The following is a 16401-nucleotide window of genomic DNA, read 5'->3' on the forward strand; positions in this document are numbered from 1 at the left end:
TGGCCCTGCCTTCCATGGCGCTTTTGTTCCCTCTCTCCTGGTCTTCTCTCCACCTCTCCCTTCAGCCCCTGTGAGGATGAGGTAAGGCAAGGAATCTGTGGGTGGTAGAGGAGGCACTGAATGGGGTGTGTAACCGATGTCCCCTGTGTCTGCTCTAGACTCAACGGAGAGCTGACCCACGAGCTCAACAGACTGCCCTGGACTCTGTTCAGGGAAGATGCACTTGGGGTTGGGGCTTCCAGAATGTCCCTCAGTCTCTTTACACCTGGATTTTCTCTCTGCCCTTCAGCTGCCCTCAGCCTTCCCTTCCCTCCTCTGCAGACAGGATATTACCCATGAAGTCCACCCTTCTCTTGCCAGGACCCTAGCTCCTTTGCCTCACTGTGCTCAGGCTCTCCAGCCAGGACTTGCTCACACCTGTTCTTTCCATGCTTATAACTGGACTGCTGACAGCTGGAGAAAGCCACGCGGCCCTGTAGATAGATGGGCACCACTCCATACAAGTCACCTTGAACCGCAGCTGGGCACTTAGTGCCTCCAGAGGCCTTCTGTTTGCTATTGTTTTCCACTCTCTACAGAAGGATTCCCAAAACTTCTCCCTGTCCTCCAACAGTTGCTACTTACTGAAACACCCAACTGGCCCAAGGCACACATGCTTGTTTATCAAGTGGCAACTGATCCTCCTTCCATTTCTGAAAGAATTAAGAACAATTATCGAATAGGAAATCCATTATTTTGAAGAGCTGACCCAAAATGGGGTGAGAGAAGGAATGTGACAAAGAGGAGGATGTAGGAAGGAGCCTTCCTCTGGGGGAGGAAGACAAGTGTCAACCCCCTAAACTTGGCAGGCTTCCTTTTATTTTTTTTTTCGGGCTTCCTTTTGAAGCCTTCGTCCATCAGGTCTCACCCATCGTGGTCAGGGCTCCCGAGGAGACGGTGCAGATGGCGTCCTTGCCCACGGCCAGGCAGTGACAAGATTCTGGAGAGCAAACCCACAGGGTGTGTCTCTGTTATTCCCCAGGTGCTCCTTTAGATTCAAGATGACTGTGGTCAGACAGCTTTCCACTGAGATTTGATTAATAATTTTTTTCCTGGGCTGTGTTCCCTGGGACACATTGAGGTTCACGCTCAGTGGCTAACTTTTTTCAGGTTTTTCATTTCTATCCACTTCTCTCAACTTTGGACGTAGCACACAGCCACAGAAATGTGCACAGAGAATCCAACGCACAAGAAATTTGCATTTGACTCCTTGAACAGAAAGTCTGTGTATATCCAGGGACTTGGGAAGCAGAGGCCTCTTTCTACTCCTCAGCAGATGACCAGTCGCATGAGTTGGGCTCTGTCGTGTGTGGGTGGAAGGCCACCTTAACTTTCCAGAAAGGGGCAGCAGAGCAGGCTAGCGGGCATGCACTGCGAGGTTGAGAGGACCACATGCATTCACTTAGAGCAAGGCAGGGCCCTGCCAATCTGCTCAGACATGCTGCCAGCTGGCAGCAGGACTGAGTCCTCCCCCAGGAGAGCCGAGAGCGCAGAAGGCCGGCCTGAGGCCTGGCCTGGTGAGTGAGCGGTAGCTTTCAATGTATGGAGTGTCTAGTGAACACTGGCCAGGACACCCCGGCTCCTCACAATTCCCTTCCCAGTTTTCTGCCAGGGACTTTAATTTTTTCTAAGGGAAAACTTTGCATTTGTTTTTGGTATCTTTAGTGTGTGTGTGTGTTTGCTCTTGGTGCTAAGCCTCTGTGATTATCTATAGGAACTGGCAGAAGCACTCTCGCCTTTTCTCACTTTGAGTGTCTGACCTTGTGACCTTGTGTTCTTGTGAAACCTCTGCTATGTAATCTCATCAGTCTCCTTCCTGTACATTTTCCCTGATTTCCCTTGGACTCTCCCATGGGCATTTTTATGTCAGTGGACTGGAATGTTTCTTTCGGCCCTGGGAAAAGCTCCTCTGGTCTTAGTGAATTCAGAAGTGGAGGAATTCATAAGATTTAGGGAGTGTGCCTCAAATTGCCTCCTAGTATAACTTCCCACAAGGACTGGAGAAAGGTTAGAACATTCCCCTGCAGTGACTGGGGATGGAAAGGGGCAGGTTCCCCTTTCCTGCTGAAGTCACGAGGAGCCAGCCGGGACCACAAGCACACAGGCTACAGCCAAGGGCCCAAGCAGAAGCTGCAATACTAAGGGCTACACACTGGCGCCTTCGAGCAAGATCTGACAGAAGGAAACTGAGCCTGGGGAAGGCAGCCATTTTCTTAAGACTGCACATTGTAGTAGACGGCAGAGAGGGGGTAACAGTCTCTACACACGGCGGAGAGAGAGTAACAGTCTCTACACACAGCAGAGAGGGGGTAACAGTCTCTACACACGGCAGAGAGGCGGGTAACAGTCTCTACAAACGGCGGAGAGGGGGTAACAGTCTCTACACACGGCAGAGAAAGAGTAACAGTCTCTACACACGGCAGAGAGGGGGTAACAGTTAGTCTTGTTTTATTTTGAGCTGAGTGGTACTGTAAGGTTCTATCAGGTTACAAGGAAGGTAAATGCCTCTTGGGAACCTTGCAACATCCAGGCCTAGCCAGTCTTTAAGGCTGATTTTATCCAAAGCAGACGAATTCTTGATCTGATTTGAGGTGGTGTCAGGAAGCTCCAGTATTACACGCGTGAAGTTCAGTCATTATAGCCATTGTTTCATTTGATGGGTTGTCCCCAGTTACAGTTAAAATATCTTTGTGTGTATAATTCTTTGAGCATTTATTTACTCCTAAGTGTAAATTAATTTATTGAATATTATTAAACATAGAAGCTAATTGAGGGCTGATTCCTTCCCTTTATGTATTTATTCTATCAACATGCATTTAATCTTGTCTGAGGACAAGATACTGTGTGAGTTAAAAGAGGAGGAAGACCTGTCTTCTGCCCTAAGTGAGCTTAAAACGCTACCATAAGATACCAAATAGTAAGCCATAAGAATAACACAAATAGAAAAAAAAAATCGATTGAGAGTAGGAACTAAGGACAAACAGCTGGGGAATTCAGAGTGCATGCTGAGAGGCAATAGGAAGGTTAAGCATTTGTGAAAGATGGTGAAGATCTCAAGTGGAGCTGATGACGATGCCGGGGGTGCCAAGTGAAGAGACAAGCGAGGAAGGCATTCCTGGGGAGGGAAAGCTATAAGCAAAGGTGCTGGGGGTGGGAAATTGCCACATTTGTTTAGAGATTTCAAGTCATTCAGTTTGACTTAAAGGAAAGGTGCATGTGAAAGGATAATAGGAGATAAAGATTAAAAAAAGGCATTTTGAGGCCTAGGTTCAGAGGACCTTGAGTGCCAGGCCAAGGAGCAAGGTGTCTCATCTGATAGACAATGAAGAAGACCTTGTGAAAGTTTGTGGACAGGAGTGCCAGGATTCAAACTGTGCATAAGACTGATCTAGGGGGTCAGGGGGGTGGTAATTATGGATGGGAGCTTCCTGGGGGATATTTCTTGAGGTCATGAAGGCTTGAACTAGGATGATAGTGGTAGGAGCTGGAAGACCATCTTACCCATGAGATGGTCTCTTGGCTATAGAGGAGCTGTGGTCCACCAGGGGGCAGAGGTGTCGAGCATGGGTACGCGGGAGAATGTGGAAGAGAAAGAGCCAGCCCAGGAGACAGAGCCGGCTGAGGTGGAAATCTAAGGTGTGCCCACTAGACACTGGCACTGGGGGCAGCACTGGCCTCCAGGCCCAGCGGGTTCTCATGGGTGGGGAGAGCAGTGAGTGAGCATGACAGGGTGGCAGGATCAGGGGAGGAGCGTGGCCAGCATTTGACTTCATTCACGAACGTTTTTACTCTGATGGGCCCTGTTCTGGGTGCTAGGATTCAGGATGACCAGGGACAAGTCACTGCTTTCCTGGAGCTTTTCTTTTGTAACAGGACATCTAATTAGGTCACATTCTTAGGCAGAGCGCTAAATCACAGCTTTCCTTCACTAGTTATCATTCTCGGTGTGGGACAATTTAGCATCTGTTGCACCTCAAACTAAAGACAGGACTTCCAGCTCCTCAAGGAGTTCTGAACTCTTCCCAGTCAATACCCCTGGCACCTGCCTACAGCTTCCTGTAAGGCCACCCACCTACAGCTACCTGCCCCCATCAGAAGTCACTACTTTTCTGACTTCCATCATCACACATTTATTCTGCTTTGTTCTTGAACTATAAAAGGTAATTGCACATTTTAGGGGGCTTCTTTTGCTCAATATTGTGTTGTTGAATAGAATAATAACTTTGTTTTCTTATTCTTTTTTAAAATTTTGGGGTATTCCATTGCACAAATATCCCACATTCTATTTATCCATTCTACTACTGACAGACATGGGTTGTTTTCAGATCTTGGCTGTTAAGAACAGATCTGCCAAGAGCCTTTGCACCCATGATATTTGATGAACAAATGCACTCACTTCTCTCTGATGTGTTACCTAGGAGTGAAGTTGCTGGATATTCATTAACTGTGTATTAAGTACCTATTTTATATCCGGCTCTGTGCTGGGTGTTTGATAATTATTAAATGTGAGCAGAAACATGGTCCCTGTTCTCATTAATAGTCATAGCAAACGTGTGACTCTGAAAAAAAGGAAGATGTAACATACACTGTCACCTTTTTTCAGCATGTAGAGGGCTGCCCACTTCCTGGAGACAAGTGATTAATGCCCCACTGCTGGGGCTGGACTAGAGGTGGGTTTCCAGTGGGGCTTGGGTGGAGGGAAGTGAGTTCAGCTTGGCTGCCTGAGGGCCCTGTCCGCCCAGTCCCCAGGTACATTCCTTGGCCTGGGGGGCATTTCTGGCCTTGATCTCTGGCTCTGGAGGTGGCTGGGATAATTGAGAGCTTATGCCCCACTCTCCAAAGACTGTTTTTAGCACATATCTAACCTGCATTTTAATATTATTCCTTCTGACTGGAAGCATTTGGAAATGGTCCTTGCCCTGCTTTTAAAAGGTGGTGTTATTTTATGAACATTTAGACACTGATTAATAAAATTCCGAACCCATTAACTAATGGGGGAAATGCCAAACTTTTTTTGTGTATATCCAAGAAAGTAAATGTAATAAAAACTATCCCAAAAGGTAAGTTAAATTATATATAGCCTTTAGGTTTTTTTTTTTTTTTCCTCCTGATGGCCTCACCAGATGTTTTAAAATACAGGACACAGGCCTTTCCCCCCTTGTTTTCTCCAGGGAAAGAGGAAAGAAAACTTGGCTCAGCTCTACTTAACTTGGGGGAGGAAAAAAAAAGCTGTAACAGGGATGCTGGAAATCCCCAAGCTGAAGGCAAATATGAAGGCAAGGGAACAAAACTGTTGATTTTTTACCTAGTTTTTCTTACTCGCCTCCACCCAGCCTTCTCAGATCACAGTTAGGAATTCTGCTTTGATTTCTGGAGCAAGAAGCTGGGTTTGTCAGGCCCCCTGGCGATGGGGAGGCAGGTTAGGAGTGGGGGTAGAGGCGGGGCGCGCTGAATGGCGTCCATCTTGGCTGATGCACCTCTCGTCTCCCATCTCACGGGGCGAGGCCGCGGCTTGAGGAGCAGGGATGGCGGGTGCACAGTGAAGTGTCGTGCCAGCAGCTCTCCACAAACTGCCTTCTGAGGCTCTGGGATTCTGTTGTAAACCCAGATTTTGATTTTTGCACCTTCCCTTAACCCCCATCGAAGTTCCCTGAATCTGAAAGGCAATAAAAACGGCTAAACAGTTGAGAGACGGGATCTGTCAAATCCTTCAGGTCACATCCTCTGTTTCTGCCATGATTAGCCATGGAAATAAACGTTTCGAACCTGGCTGCAGCTCCTCCCGCTTGGGCTCAGAGCTGGCTTCCGCAGAGCCGGGCTTCTTCTGCAGAGCTGGGCCTCTCCTCTGCTTCCAGCACTTTCCGTGGAGTCTCGAAGGCTTGTTTAGAAGGAAAAGCAGAAGTGGGGGGTCCTCTGAGGCTCTACCTAAGCCTTAAAATTCTCCTTGAGAACAGCGTTCCCGGTGTTACCTTGGCGCACTGACTGCAGCGGGACGCCAGGAAGCCCTTGGAGGTGCCTCCGGTGCCGGCCGCAGACCCGACTCCTCCCGTTGCGGCGCCTCCGCGGCCGCAGAGTGGAAGGGGAGGCTCTGCGGAGTACCACCTGGCCCAGAGTGTAGGCAGGACAGAGCCTTCACAGTCGGTGGTGTGGGAACAGTCTCTTCACAGGAAGTGCAGACAGGCCAACTTTTATTCATCATCTTTAACTTCCCTTTGGGCAGAGTTTTCTATTCTGACTGCCCAGCAGAATCACTTGGAAACTTTAAAAAATTTATAAAAACACACAAATAGCAAAAGCAAGTAATGAACCTCAAAGGCAGAGGGTAGGATGATGGAGTTTAGTTCAGTTAGCAGCGTATCTGTGACACTGCCATGTTTTAGTAGAGAAGGCCAGTGTCCTAAAATACCTTAGAAATGCAGCCCCCTGGGACTAGAACACAACCAGGGTTCTAACAGGAAGTCCTGGGGGACAGACAGGGGGAGGAGATGCAGTCAAGGGGAAGAGACTGGGGAGAGACAGGGCAGTGAAGAAGGAAGAAAAAAAATATAGACAGTAGTTGACCCTCTGCCAACTCTGTGACCTTGGGAGAACCCTCTAACCTCAGAGGGCTTGGGAAGAGTGAAGAGACAGTCATAGCATATGGCTTAAGAAGGTGAGCTCTGAAGCCTCACTCTGGATTCATCTCAACTCTACTGTTTATCAGCTGTATGACCTTGGGCAAGTGATGTAATCTTTATGAACTTCAGCTTCCTCATCCATAAAATCAGGATTATGGAGTAGTCCTGAGCTTTAGACAGAATAATGTATGTAAACTTCTTGGAAAAGTACTTGACACACATTAAGTGTTCAATGTATTTGCTATTGTTATTGTCTGTCTCCAGGGTCAGTTAATGGAAGCCACGCAGGCAGCATTTTTATCTTGTGCATCATCAATTTATTTACTATAGATAATGACTCTTCATAGGGCTACTCATCTGCTACCTTACTTATTTTAAGGCTATTATGGGTATATGTGTTAGGAGGAAAGGAAATGGATCAGATAGTGACAATCATTGTTTCCTTCACAAATAATGTACTGTGGAGGTTAGAGTTTAATGCTTAGTATATATTTTGAAGATTGTTATTCTAGAACTTCCAGATGTACAAGCTGGGTTTAGAAAAGGCAGAGGAACCAGAGCTCAAATTGCCAACATCCATTGGATCATAGAAAAAAGCAAGACAGTCCCAGGAAAACATCTACTTCTCCTTCACTGACTATGCTAAAGCCTTTGTGTGGATCACAACAAACTGTGGGAAATTCTTCAAGAGATGGGAATACCAGACCACCTTACCTGCTTCCTGCAAAACCTGTATGCAGGTCAAGAAGCAACAGTTAGAACTGCTCATGGAACAAAGAACTGGTTCAAAATTGGGAAAGGAGTACGTCAAGGCTGTGTATTGTCACACTGCTAATTTAACTTATATGAAGAGCACATCATGCAAAATGCTTGGCTGGATGAAGCTCAAGCTTGGATTAAGATTGCCAGAAGAAATATCAATAACCTCAGATATGCAGATGACACCACCCTAATGGCAGAAAATGAAGCGGAACTAAAGAGCTTCTTGATGAAGGTGAAAGAGAGAGTGAAAAAGCTGGCTTAAAGCTCAACATTCAAAAAACTAAGAACATGACATCTGGCCCCATCACTTCATGGCAAATAAGTGGGGAAAAAAATGGAAACAGTGACAGATTTTATTTTCCTTGGTTCCAAAATTGCTGTGGATGGTGACTGCAGCCATGAAATTAAAAGATGCTTGCTCCTTGGCAGAAAAACTATGACAAACCTACTGCTGCTGCTGCGGCTGCTGCTGCTGCTGCTCAGTCGCTTCAGTCATGTCCGACTCTGTCCGACCCCATAGAGGGCAGCCTGCCAAGCTTCCCGGTCCCTGGGATTCTCCAGGCAAGAACACGGGAGTGGGTTGCCATTTCCTTCTCCAGTGCATGAAAGTGAAAAGTGAAAGTGAAGTCGCTCAGTCGTGTCCGACTCTTCGCGACCCCATGGACTGCAGCCCACCAGGCTCCTGCGTCCATGGGATTTTCCAGGCAAGAGTACTAGACAGTGCATTAAAAAGCAAAGATGTCACTTTGCTGACAAAGGTAGTCTTGTCAAAGCTATACTTTTTCCAATAGTCATGTACAGTGTGAGAGTTGGACCATAAAGAAGTCTGAGCACCAAACAATTGATGCTTTTAAACTGTGGCTCTGACAAAGACTCTTGAGAATCACCTGGACAACAAGGAGAACAAACCAGTCAATCCTAAAGGAAATCAGTCCTGAATATTTATTGAAAGGACTGATGCTGAAGCTGAAGCTCCAGTGGTCTGGCCACCTGAGGTGAAGAATTGACTCATTGGAAAAGACCCTGATGCTGTTAAAGATTGAGTATGGAAGGAGAAGGAGGTAACAGAGGATGAGATGGTTGGATACATCATCGACTTAATGAATATGAATATGAATGACTAAATAACAACAAAATTCTCCTCTCCATCTTCTAGTTTTTATTCTAAACTTTTGTCTTAGGACAAAGTAGGTTTTGCTGCATTCACTTCAGTTCAGTTCAGTCGCTCAGTCATGTCTGACTCTTTGCAACCCCGTGAATCGCAGCACACCAGGCCTCCCTGTCCATCGCTAACTCCCAGAGTTCACACAAACTCATGTCCATAGAGTCGATGATATCATCCATACATCTCATCCTCTGTCATCCCCTTCTCCTCCTGCCCCCAATCCCTCCCAGCATCAGAGTCTTTTCCAATGAGTCAACTCTTTGCGTGAGGTGGCCAAAGTATTGGAGTTTCAGCCTCAGCATCAGTCCTTCCAATGAACACCCAGGACTGGTCTCTTTTAGGATGGACTGGTTGGATCTCCTTGCAGTCCAAGGGACTCTCAAGAGTCTTCTCCAACACCACAGTTCAGAAGCATCAATTCTTCAGCATTCAGTTTTCTTCACAGTCCAACTCTCACATCCATACATGACCACAGGAAAAACAATAGCCTTGACTAGATGGACCTTTGTTGGCAAAGTAATATCTCTGCTTTTGAATATGCTATTTAGGTTGGTCATAACTTTCCTTCCAAGGAGCAAGTGTCTTTTAATTTCATGGCTGTAGTCACCATCTGCAGTGATTTTGGAGCCCCCAAAAATAAAGTCTGACACTGTTTCCACTGTTTCCCCATCTATTTCCCATGAAGTGACGGGACTGGATGCCATGATCTTATTTTTCTGAATGTTGATCTTTAAGCCAACTTTTTCACTCTCCTCTTTCACTTTCATCAAGAGGCTTTTTAGTTCCTCTTCACTTTCTGCCATGAGGGTGGTGTCATCTGCATATCTGAGGTTATTGATATTTCTCCTGGCAATCTTGATTCCAGCTTGTGCTTCTTCCAGCCCAGCGTTTCTCATGATGTACTCTGCATATAAGTTAAATAAGCAGGGTGACAATATACAGCCTTGACGTCCTCCTTTTCCTATTTGGAACCAGTGTGTTGTTCCATGTCCAGTTCTAACTGTTGCTTCCTGACCTGCATACAGGTTTCTCAAGAGGCATTAAAGACCCAGAAATCTCATTGGCTTTACCCAACCCAAGTTCCTTTTTCACACACATGCTATGTCCTCTGTGTGTTGGCAGAGGGTGTGCCGCATCTGTCCATCTCTAGAAACCCAGGACAGAAGCTCCATCTTGCTGTGCTTTCCAGGTCTTTGAAGAGAAGCTTCTACAGAAGTAACACAGAAGTAACACTAGGGCATTTCTCTGAAGCTGAGTTGCTTTATTAAGTTCTGAGTCTTCCCTTTCCAGATATGATTTTCCTTATAATTTTATAGTCACACTTTTCTTGATTCTGCTTTTGGAGAAAGCATTATAAAAATAATAAGCTAATGGTGATTTTTATCACTATCAAACCAGACCTCCTTCTTACTCTCACAAGAGATGTTTGCCCCAGTGAGAAGAGAATGTGTTTTAAAAAATATATTTTAATGTTTCTCCCTTTTCATTTATTTTCTGCTTATTGTTTCCCCAAATTCCTGGTTTTCCAAAATCCTCAAGAGAAGAAAAATGTCTGAAAAAGTCATACTCCTTTACCAGCACCTGCTACAAGAACTTGAGTACAGTTGGCATCTGCTCATCTCATATGCTCAACCCAGATGTCTGATGTGTGGTAGTCAAGGCAAGTGAGATGCTTCCAGGGGCCTCACCCTCTCCTTTGTCCATAGTCAGAATGTCTGTGGAATTGATCTCTGCAACTGAAGAAATAGATGTCAGTAAAGTAGATGGGCCATTCATTGAACAAACACTTACTGAGCACCTAGCCTATGCTGGACACTGGGCTAGCTCTTCTCAGTCAGCACAGTGATTCAGCTGGATTCAGATCTTGGCAAGGGAAGAAAGCAAGTATGGGTTTCCCCAGAGAGCACATTGATGCAGTGTGACCCTGTGACCTTTCCTCTTGTTTCCTATTGCAGACTTCTCTCCTAGTGGGATAGGAAAGTCCCACCATGCTCACTGTTGTTGTCCTTTCCTCCGTTACTGCCTTTCCTCCACCAAGGCTGAGGTGCCAATTCAAATCCTACCATCCTTGGAAACCAGCTGAAGACTTACATCTTTCCTCAGCTCTGAAGGCTTTCAGTGCTCACCCCTTCTCCTTATCTACAAAAGCCCATTGAACATGCCTCTCTGCTACCTGTTAGGGCAACCACCTATGACTTAACCATTTTGACTTAACCATTTTGGGGAGGCAGTCTATTCTCTTTATTTCAAGTGTCTTTAAGAAAATGGTCTTGTTTCCTCTCAAGTTAATGGATTCAAAGTAGCTAACCCATGGAGGTACTTGTGGTTAGGTCCTACACAACATCTTTCAGTAAGAGATGCATGATAAGTAAATACTGAATAGAAGTAAACGTGAGCTTGCTCTCTCCGCCCTCCCCCCCCAGGAAGATGGAAAGAGAAGTTGTGACTACCATTTTTCCTATGGCTTTGCCTTCTAGCCTTCTAGCCTTGGGCACATGATAATTTTTTGTGTGTGTGTGTGTGGCTTAAAACAATAGAAATTTATTCTCTACACTTCCTGAGGCCAGAAGTCCCAAATCAAGATCTCAGCAAAGTTGGTTCCTTTTGGATGCTCTAAGGGAGAGTCTGTTCCATGCCTCTCTCCTAGCTTCTGCTGGCAAGACCTGATGTTGCTTGGGTTATGGGTGCGTCACTTCATCTTTACCTTCATCTTCACATGGTGATTTCCCTTCCACTTGTTTCTATGTGTCCGCTTCTCTTCTTGTAAGAGCACCATTCTTCAGATTCAGGGCCCACCTTAATCTAGTATGACCTCATCTTAACATAACTAATCACATCTGCAAAGACTGTGTTTCCAAATAAAGTCACGTTCTGGGATTCTGGGTGAACATAAGTTTTGGAGACACACTATTCAACTCACTGCACTAACTAAAGGCCACAAATATTTTCTTCTGTTTTCTTCTACAAGTTTAATAACTTTTGGTGTCACATTTAGTTCTGTGATGCATATTGGTTTAATTTTTGTATTTGATGATAGTTATAGGAAATGTTTATTTTTGGTCTTATGGAGTCCAATTACTCAAAAACTATTTGTTGAAAAGATTGTCTTCTACACTGAATTGTCTTTGCATCTTTGTTGAAAATTGATTGATCATATATGTATGAGTCTATTGCCAGATTCTGTTGACTTTTTGGTCAATATCACACTGTCTTGATTCCTATAGTTTTATAGTAAGTCTTCACATCAGGTATAGTGAATACTCTAGCAAAATTCTTCAGAATTATTTTAGACATTGTAGTTAAATTGCTTTTCTACGTACTTTTGATAATCATATTTATTGGGTCGTCATATTTATTGAAATAGGTTGAAGACAGAGTGGTCTCAGTATAAGTTGAGATAATCTGCTGTGAAGAACAACACACAAAGGTGCCAGTAGCTTCAGAAGGATGTGACATAAGAGTGTATATTTCTTTTTTTTTCGTCTTTTAAAAAATAAATTTATTTATTTTAATTGGAGGCTAATTACTTTACAATATTGTAGTGGTTTTGCCATACATTGCCATGAATCAGCCACGGGTGTACATGTGTCCCCCATCCTGAACCCCAATCCCACCTCCATCCCCATCCCTTAGGGTCATCCCAGTGCATTGGCCCTGAGCACCCTGTCTCATGCATCGAACCTGGACTGGTGATCTATTTCACATATGGTAATCTACATATTTCAATGCTATTCTCTCAAATCATTCCACCCTCGCCTTCTCCCACCAAGTCCAAAAATCTGTTCTTTACATCTGTGTCTCTTTTGCTGTCTTGCATATAGGGTCACCATTACCTTCTTTTTAAATTCCATATATATGCGTTAATATACTGTATTGGTTTTTTTCTTTCTGACTTACTTTGCTCTGTATAATAGGCTCCAGTTTCATCCACCTCATTAGAACTGATTCAAATGCATTCTTTTTAATAGGTGAGTAATATTCCATTGTGTATATGTACCACTGCTTTCTTATCCATTCGTCTGCTGATGGACATGTAGGTTGCTTCCATGTCCTGGCTATTGTAAACAGTGCTGTGATGAACATTGGGGTACACCTGTCTCTTTCCATTCTGGTTTCCTCAGTGTGTATGCCCAGCAGTGGGATTGCTGGGTCATAAGGCAGTTCTATTTCCAGTTTTTTAAGGAATCTCCACACTGTTCTCCATAGTGGCTGTACTAGTTTGCATTCCCACCAACAGTGTAAGAGGGTTCCCTTTTCTCCACACCCTCTCCAGCATTTATTGCTTGTAGACTTTTGGAGAGCAGCCATTCTGATTGGCGTGAGGTGGTACCTCTTTGTGGTTTTGATTTGCATTTCTCTGATAATGAGTGATGTTGAGCATCTTTTCATGTGTTTGTTAGCCATCTGTATGTCTTCTTTGGAGAAATGTCTGTTTAAGTTCTTTGGCCCATTTTTTGATTGGGTTGTTTATTTTTCTGGAATTGAGTTGCAAGAGCTGCTTGTATATTTTTGAGATTAATTCTTTGTCAGTTGCTTCATTTGCTATTATTTTCTCCCATTCTGAAGGCTGTCTTTTCACCTTGCTTATAGTTTCCTTCATTGTGCAAAAGCTTTTAAGTTTAATCATGTCCTGTTTGTTTATTTTTGCTTTTATTTCCATTACTCTGGGAGGTGGGTCATAGAGAATTGGATCCTGCTATGATTTATGTCTGGAGAAATATCAATAACCTCAGATATGCAGATGACACCACCCTTATGGCAGAAAGTGAAGAGAAACTAAAAAGCCTCTTGATGAAAGTGAGAGGAGAGTGAAAAAGTTGGCTTAAAGCTCAACATTCAGAAAACTAAGATCATGGCATCTGGTCCCATCACTTCATGGCAAATAGATGGGGAAACAGTGGAAACAGTGTCAGACTTTATTTTTGGGGGCTCCAAAGTCACTGCAGATGGTGACTGCAGCCATGAAATTAAAAGATGCTTACTCCTTGGAAGGAAAGTTATGACCAACCTAGATAGCATATTCCAAAGCAGAGACATTACTTTGCCAACAAAGGTCCGTCTAGTAAAGGCTATGGCTTTTCCAGTGGTCATGTATGGATGTGAGAGTTGGATTGTGAAGAAAGCTGAGCACTGAAGAATTGATGCTTTTGAACTGTGGTGTTGGAGAAGACTCTTGAGAGTCCCTTGGACTGCAAGGAGATCCAACCAGTCCATTCTGAAGGAGATCAGCCCTGGGATTTCTTTGGAAGAAATGATGCAAAAGCTGAAAGTCCAGTACTTTGGCCACCTCATGCGAAGAGTTGAGTCATTGGAAAAGACTCTGATGCTGGGAGGGATTGGGGGCAGGAGGAGAAGGGGAAGACAGAGGATGAGATGGCTGGATGGCATCACTGACTGGATGGACGTGAGTCTGAGTGAACTCCGGGAGTTGGTGATGGACAGGGAGGCCTGGCATGCTGCGATTCATGGGGTCGCAAAGAGTCGGACATGACTGAGCGATTGAACTGAACTGAACTGAACCATTCAGTGGTATGTTTTGAGCCTTTTGACCAAATAGAATAAATTAGTGTCTTATTTTATTAATGGTATAAGTTGAGAAGGGTAAGCTTATGTAAAGTAAGAGATAAGCAGCACAGGGAAAAGACTGAATGCAAATGACACTTGCCAAAAGAAGTTGCTGAATTTTCTGCCACTGTTCCCCTTGGCCAAGTTTCCCCCATACCGGGATCTACCTGCAGGCAGGTTTCAATATCCTCCACAAGAAAACCTATCATGTTTTCAGTCCTCCCCCTTTCTGTAGTTCTTAGGGGCAGTGGACAAAATGGCTGTTCCTCATTCATTACTTGAAGTGTTGCAAGCTCTTACCTCCTGCTCAGCCCTTTCTTTAAATTTCCTGCCAAAGTTATTTTAAGCACCCCACCCTTAGTTTATTCTATTCTGGGGAACCTTCAGTGACTCTGCAAGGAAGCCTGAAGGTTTTACCTCCTATTCCAAAGGCCACCACTGTGCTCGTCTTCCCACTCATCCCCCTGTGCTCCCAGTCAGAGTTTTTTCCAGCCACACCTCATCTCATGGCCTTCCACCCACTCTTTCCCTATTCCCACACTTCCAGAAACCTCCAGTTTCTTTCTGAGGCCTTTCCCAAATGCTTGGGTCTCTCTCCAGGAAAGCCATCCTCACAGTGGCTCGTTTTGCCACTCATTAATCTTTACCTAATAAGAATGATAATAATAATAGTAACAATAATAGCAATAGCTAACATGCCTAACACTTTTTAGGTGCCTGTCACAGTCCAAACCATTTTACATAAACCAACTGATTTAATTCTGGCCAAAATCCTTTGGGGGCTTCCCTGGTGGCTTAGATGGTAAAGAATCTGCCTGCAATGTGGGGGACCTGGGTTTGATCCCTGATCCCCTGGAGGAGAGCATGGCAACACACTCCAGTATTCTGGCCTGGAGAATCCCCATGGACAGAGGAGCCTGGTGGGCTGCAGTCCATGGGGTCGCAAAGAGTCAGACATGACTGAGTGACTGAGCACACAAAACCCTATGAAGTGGTGTGTAGTTAATTTTATGTGTTGATTTAGCCAGTCAGGGTGTCCAGGTATGTGGTCAGACATCATTTCGAAGGTTTTTGTGGGGGTATTTTTGGATGAGATTAACATTTAAATTGGTAAACTTTGAGTAAAACAGACTGCCTTCTGTAGTGTGGATGGGCCTCATCTAATCAGTTGAAGGCCTGACTAGTACAAAAGTCTGACCTCCCTCAAGCAAGAGGAAACTCTGCCTTCAGATGATCTTCAGCTGTCTCCTGCAATGTCTCCTCTCCATTGAGTCCCCAGCCTGCTGGCCACCTTTCAGACTGTGGACTTGCCAGTCTCCCTAATTGTATGAGCCAACTCTTCAATACCTCTTTCTAAATAGAAATAGGATATGTATACATCTTATTAGTTCTACTAAACCCTGACTAATTCCAGTAAGTATTTTTATGATTTTCCTGTTCTGCAGATGTGATAACTGGGACACAGAATTTAGGTAACTTGCTGAAGGTTATCAGTACAGTAAGTGGTGCAGTTGAGAGTCTGTCCAACCCCCGGGTCTTTTTTTTGCCATGAGATTAAATATATGTCATCTGTGCTGCATTTTGAACTGTTTGTTCATCAATAAGTCTTGTGTATCTTTTATTTGTTTTTTCAGTTATCAGCTTTGAGAAGACAGACTCTAGTGAATGTACTTTGAGGAGTCCTAGGCTAGACCTGTGAAAGGAAGGCGTTTGGGGAAGTTTCTGAAACGTGGATGGAGCTCGTTGTAAAGGCAGTCAATGATCTGCATTGTCTACTCCTTGACCATCTTCCTTTCTACTGAGGTTCATCTTAAGACAGCTGAGTATGGTCTGTTGTATAACATGTTAGGCTGTATTTTATGAATTACACTTTGTGTTCATAAAAAATTACACTTTGAGTTCAGAATAAAAGATATGCCACATTTTAGAAGAGTTGGATCTTTAAAAGTTTCAATGTATATGCTCACCTTCTGTATACCGCAGAGCACAGCACAAATAAAAGTTCAGATCCCCCTTGCTATTCTGAGGCAAACAGATGCATCCCAGGCAGAGAGATGTGCCCCTGAGTCTGAGGAGGCCCAGGGCCGTGCAAGCAGCATCTCTCTCTATGCCCTGCCTGCAGCTTCATCTCCTTGGGGTGGAAGTGTGGGGGCTGCTGTCCTAACCTGACATTCGTGCTTGCTTTCCCTCAGGCATTGTCTTAATGGAACTGTGTTTAAGGCCCTGATGTAAGCATCTTGTTGCTGAAAAATC

General features: G+C 44.6%; 1 long non-coding RNA gene across 1 annotated transcript in view; it reads left to right on the top strand.

The window, feature by feature from the left end:
- LOC113875080 overlaps positions 1–16075 on the top strand; it is a 47103-nt gene extending 31028 nt beyond the window's left edge. Inside the window, exon 4 of the long non-coding RNA XR_003506147.1 lies at positions 15783–16075. This is a non-coding gene — a long non-coding RNA (uncharacterized LOC113875080). The remainder of the gene's footprint in view (positions 1–15782) is intronic.
- Positions 16076–16401: the final 326 nt, after the last annotated feature.

This window comes from Bos indicus x Bos taurus, chromosome 17, assembly GCF_003369695.1.
Source record: "Bos indicus x Bos taurus breed Angus x Brahman F1 hybrid chromosome 17, Bos_hybrid_MaternalHap_v2.0, whole genome shotgun sequence".
Lineage (NCBI taxonomy): Eukaryota > Metazoa > Chordata > Mammalia > Artiodactyla > Bovidae > Bos > Bos indicus x Bos taurus.